This window comes from Mus caroli, chromosome 1, assembly GCF_900094665.2.
Source record: "Mus caroli chromosome 1, CAROLI_EIJ_v1.1, whole genome shotgun sequence".
Lineage (NCBI taxonomy): Eukaryota > Metazoa > Chordata > Mammalia > Rodentia > Muridae > Mus > Mus caroli.
In genome coordinates this window covers 28,285,196-28,291,195 of record NC_034570.1, presented here as the reverse complement: position 1 = coordinate 28,291,195, position 6,000 = coordinate 28,285,196, and the positions used below count along the sequence as shown (strand labels likewise).

At 43.1% G+C, this 6,000-nt stretch overlaps 1 protein-coding gene across 3 annotated transcripts in view; it reads left to right on the top strand.

Annotated features, from left to right (window-relative positions):
• Prim2 (DNA primase subunit 2) overlaps window positions 1-6,000 on the top strand; it is a 213,855-nt gene that overhangs the window by 146,546 nt on the left and 61,309 nt on the right. The gene's annotated exons all lie outside the window — the stretch shown is intronic.

Genomic DNA, 6,000 nt, shown 5'->3' with positions numbered 1-6,000 from the left:
TTGTAGACCAGGCTGGCCTCGAACTCAGAAATCCGCCTGCCTCTGCCTCCCGAGTGCTGGGATTAAAGGCGTGCGCCACCACGCCCGGCTCCACACCTTCTTATAGATGAGAGAAGGAAGGAGATGGCAGTTGCATGTCCAGGTAGACCAGGCCACAGATAGTAATGTGTGGAAGCTTGGTTTTCTCCAAACTGAACCTGTTTAGTTTACCTCCAGCCAATCCCAATCTTAAGATTGCTTAAGGGCAAAGTACGTCAAATATATTGACCACCGGGTTTCCAAGTAGAGTGTCTTAGAGACAAGCTCTTCTGCAGTAGACTGAAGGCCACTCCTTACTCGGCCCCGCTGTAGCCTATGTTATGCCCACGAGTCTCAGCAATTTTAGTTTGGCAGGCTAGTGACTATTCTGTGAATATGCCTACCTAGCCTAGGATCATTTGGCTGTCTCTCGTCATTGTGCATATATGCTGCAGTACCCTTAGGAAAGACAGTGGGAATCACATGTATACTTTAACATCATAGGCAGGAAGGCCATTTTAATGGCTTCTTTTTTTACTTAATATCCAAACTATGATTTTAGTGTGTAATTGACATACCAAAGTATTAATGAAAAATATTATATTATCTCATTTTAAGTATTTGAAATCAAGAATACATTGTAGTTATTATTAAACATCTTAACCAAGAATAAGGAAAGTTTAAGGGCTTAGTAGTCACATTTGGCTGGTGGTTCCTAGCTAATGTGGACAGAGAATTTCTATATTTTATATCCAAGGAGAGTAAAACTGATTGAATGAAGTTGGATTCCACTTAAACCTCCTGTATCTGAAGCTGAACTATTGTATTTTGGAAATGTCCCAAAGTAGTAATTGTTTCTTTAATGTAGAAAATAAACCCCCAAGCGTCCAGATATTAGGCATCAAAGAACATACACCTAAATGCTTCTACCTCAGGATGAAACATTTCTTACAGTGGTTTAAAACAAGTAGATTAGAAAGACCTTCTGGTGCTCCCTGGAAGAGATTATAAACGGTAAGCATAGAAAGCCGACACAGTAGCGGCGAGCTGTGAGCTATGTCTACCTTTATGGGGCAGAGGCAGCGGTACCTCTGTGAGTTCACAGACAGTGTGCTCTATCTTGTGAGATCCAGGCCAGCTATGGCTTTTAAAAAGAAAACCAAACCAAAGAAATAATTCAGAAAGGAAAACAACCAAGGCATGTTTAGGTCTAATACATTTAGGCCTTGGTGAAGAACAACTTTGGTACAAAGTATAGTGATGGAGTTTACAAATCCCCTGATCTTCTTGGCCACCTTTGATGGCACTACCCAGATTCCCTTTATAGTCCCTGCCTGTTGCAGAGCTAGATAAAGATTCCGAGAGCCCTGCTTATTTCCTTGTTGGCTGAGCCTCCACAACTGCCCTGTACCAACTGGGCTGGGTGCCTCACACAGAAGAGCTGCCACCGAGACCCCCACCAGTTGCAAATGCTCCAACAGAATTTTCGCTCCTGCCTACCTTCTGGGAAGGAGATGAAGCAGCTGTCAGTCATCCTTGACTGATGTGTCAGGGTGCCACTGAGGGGTGACGTTCATCGTGTGCTTGTCATCAGTGCCACAGCATGAGAAGATCCTCTCCACCCCCAACCAACTAGTCTTTCTGGGAGACCCACAGACCCACTTTTGTATAATTTCTGTTTGTTTTTTTTGCCTCCAACTCTCAGTTTCCACAATTCAATAAATGTCCCTAGTGCAGGTCTATGTATTCAATTTCCATGTGTGTGCATCAACGGGACTTACATTTCTGTTGCTTCCACAAAGCCCAGAAGGTCTGCCTCTCACTTGGGATTCATACGTCAGTGTGACTGTGATTGTGTTCTTGTCTCAGTCATGGACTTAACTGGCTTAAAGGTAGCACCCTGTAAACTTGGGTATATAAATATAGGTTTGGGATTCTGATAATTAATCTTGATTGTCATCTTGACAAGGGACAGGCCTCTGGGCATGCCTGTGGGGCATTGTCTAGAAGAGGTTAACCTCTCGGAATCCCTGTGAGGAATTACCGAGTTAGGTTAACCAAGTGGCAACAGCCCTTGGGCTGAGCCAGCCGTGTGTCTTGTTCTTAGTTTTGTCTTATAATTTAGTAATTAGGATTTGTTACATAAGGACAGTAACTGAGATGTGGGAGAAACCTATTAGAATCTGAAAGTCTAATAGCATTTTTAAAAAAGAGTCCATCCTGTGTTAGATGTTCTGGTCAGTTTTGTTAAGGCTGGGACCAGGTTTCTTTTGCGGGTCCACAGCACTGCTACATTTTAGCAAAAGGACACTCAGTCCTTTTACAACCAGCATCTTCAGAACATCTTCCAATGCTTGCTTGCTTGCTTGCGTTCTGTTCGCGTCTCTATCTTTGAGTTGTTCCATGAGAAGACAGGAAAGTCAGCTCTGGAACTGCTCCAGTGACCTAAGGGAAGCCATTAGTTACCTTCATTCTTGGGACCAAAAATGCATGCCAAACACCTTCTCGGGGGAGCCTTGATTTCAGCCCATGGGTTTAGTGTGCCAGGGAAGACGAGGCAGAGTTTGTGGTGCAAGAACATGTGGGAAAGGTTCCTAACATCCCGGTGGACCAGGATGCAGAGACCCTGAACAGGACCAGAGATGGGAAGGTGGGTGTTCCCTTCACAGGTCCACCCTCAAATTCCAGTCAGGCTTGCTGGACTTCAAAGGTTCCCTGCTCTGAAAATAGATTGAGCATCCAGAGGTTTCTCTTTGTAACCCCTGTCTCTCCCTTCATCCCCCCTCCCTCCCATGTCTCTCTGTGTGTGGAGGGTCTCAGAGGTTGAACTCAGGCCATCGGACGTGAAGGCATTTGCTGTTACTCACTAAGCCATCTCACTGGCCTGAGCTGTGGGTGACATTTTTAGCATTTAAGCCAGAGCAGAGCTTTTAGCCGGGAGGTGGTGGTGCACGCCTTTAATCCCAGCATTTAGGAGGCAGAGGCAGGCGGATTTCTGAGTACTAGGCCAGCCTGGTCTACAGAGTGAGTTCCAGGACAGCCAGGGCTACACAGAGAAACCCTGTCTCAGGGAAAAAAAAAATCTTTTAGTGTTTATACTCAAATTGAAGTTTTATTTCATTAAAATAGGTTTTCTCTGTTGAAGGAGAATTTGTATCTTGGAAGCATTCAAGTAACTGAGCTGTAAGTTCCCTGTGATTCTTGTCTTCTCCCCTAAGTTAAAATCTAAATTCATCTGTTGAGATAAGTTAAGCTGTTACCTTCCCTGGCCTAGATGTAATACTGCCTAAAATAGTTTTTTTAGTGTCCAGTTTCTCTACTTTCTATTCATTTTTCCACTCTGCTTCTTTAAATGAAAAACAGTTTTAAGTAAACACTGAGTGTGTAAGTTCAGTGCTTGGAGATTCTCAGGGTTTTCCCATTGCCCACAGAGCACAGGCTTCAAGGGTTTCTTGTCATCTGTCTTTGCTTTCCATGTCAACTCTATCACAGCCAGTGTAAGTAGACTTGAGTGTCCAGGGTCCTCATTGGTTGGTGCATAAAGGATCCTTACCATAGATGAGAAGGGAAGTGTACTGGCTAGTTTTGTGTCAACTTGACACAGCTGGAGTTAGCACAGAGAAAGGAGCTTCGGTTGAGGAAATGCCTCCATGAGATCCAGCTGTAAGGCATCTTCTCAATTAGTGATCAAAGGGGAAAGGCCCCTTGTGGGTGGGACCATCTCTGGGCTGGTAGTCTTGGTTTTATAAGAGAGCAGACTGAGCAAGCCAGGGGAAGCCAGCCAGTAAGGAACATCCCTCGATGGCCTCTGCATCAGCTCCTGCTTCCTGACCTGCTTGAGTTCCAGTCCTGGCTTCCTTGGTGATTGATGAACAGCAGTATGGAAGTGTAAGCCGAATAAACCCTTTCCTCCCCAACTTGCTTCTTGGTCATGATGTTTGTGCAGGAATAGAAACCCTAACTAAGACAGGGAGTCACATTCCCAGTTCCATTTCTGTGTTCACTCCCAGGACTCCACCTGAGGCATGCGTGACAGGTGCCTTCCTTTCTGGATGTGCACGCTCTGTGTACTCCTTCTGTAGTGTGCTGTGATTCTCTTTTGCCTTTACCCTTTTCTTGGAAGTTAGCTCATTTGTATATTATAATGTTAAAGCTGATGCATTTATATAAATACTTGGCATATGTATATGTATGTATATTTGGAAGATGTATATATCTACATCAATCTATATATCTACATATATGCAAAAATGACAATTATTTTTATAAAATGCATAATATGTGTATGTATGTGTTATATATATATATATCCAGAATGACGATCATTTGTATAAAATGAATGAGTCTAAATGTGTGAGTGTGTGTGTGCGCGTGTATTTTTCCACTTCCTGGACTGCCTTCATCCCTTGCTGTGTAGTTCAGAATGGCGTCAAATTCCTAATCTCCGTACCCTGCTAGCAGGTGTGTGCCACTGCTCCCTGCTTGTGTTTCTTCTTTATTCCTCTAAACTCAGTATGCCACATTAATCTGGCTAAGGCAAGTTCCTGTGGTATAGGAATTATTTGACTGTGTTTTATCAATAATCATCTATAATTATATCTGTATATCATTTTACCACTAAAATGTGTAAAATACCACTATTTGTGTATTTGCAAATAGCTCTTTTAAATGATTGCAATCACCATCTTAATTATGCATATGGATACTGAAGTTTACTGGGGTCAGAGACACAAAGTAGCACAGAGCCCGATTGTGTCTCCGCCTTGCCGTTTGCCTGTAGTTTATTCACTGGTAAAGAATGCAATTGCTCTGCTGTATAAGAAAATACTTTACTGATTTTTTTATTAGCACATTGAATAAGTCATTTTATGTGCTTTCTCCAGCATTTCTAGTCAAGTCTGACATCTGTAATTCCATTTTACAAATGAGAATGTTGGCAAATCAGGGTCATTACGTGACTTCCAGTTGTAGAACTGGTGACTTAAAACCTGAAGCAAGAAGTCCTCAGACTTGCAGCCTCTGCTGTTTCCGTTACCCTATGGCACTTCTCTGCTTTCCTGTAAGATTGGGAAGAGAAGTAGGTTTTTATTCTTGGGATTTATAGAAATAATGGTCTTTTATGCCTATGTAAGAGTCTAAAATGAACTGGGGAGATGGTTCCATGGATAAAATGCTGTTACGCACGCATGAGGACTGGAGTTCAGGTCCTGAGAATCCATACAAACATGGCCTGCCGGGCATGGTGGGCACAGGGTAAGCTGGTTAACTGGCTGAACCAGGGAAGCCCACATGTAGACGTTACCTCTGGCCTTTACATGCATGTGCACATACTCAGAAGCCACCCTCACACCTGTGAACCTAAGTATACATACATTGTACATACATAAACCTGCCAGACAGCCTCAGTCATTAAAATAACAGCAGTGGGTTTCCTGTAGGGTGATCTTTGTATACATTATGTTAAATGTAATTGATGGAATGTGTCAGAACAAATCATACATTACTTCCAGAAGAGGGAGACTGTGGGAAGGAGATGCTTACACTTAGGTCTGACAGTCTCATGAGGTAATTGCAGCATCCCAGCATACTACTGTGGGCTTGTCCCGTAACTCATATCCGTTGCTTAATCAGTGGAATTGATCGATTGTGGAAACTGCAGCTGCTTAAAGAGCACGTATGCAGTTCAGCGGGAAAGGAAAAGTCGGTGCCCAATAGACATGAAGTAGAGCCTGGAATGCTTTATGATTAACTCAGCTCTTGTCTCCAGCAGTTTCTTCAGTTGCATCTCTGTAAACACGAGTTGACTGGATACGTTTCTCTATGGAATACAGCAGCTGCTCTTTGTTGTGTCAAACTGAATACCATGGGAACTTTGTTTATGGGGTTGGACATGGGTAGTAGATCTTGTCATGGATATGGGAGATTACAAAAGATGAATGGCCTCAGATAGTGCGTATCAACTGGTGTTTCCACATTTGTAAA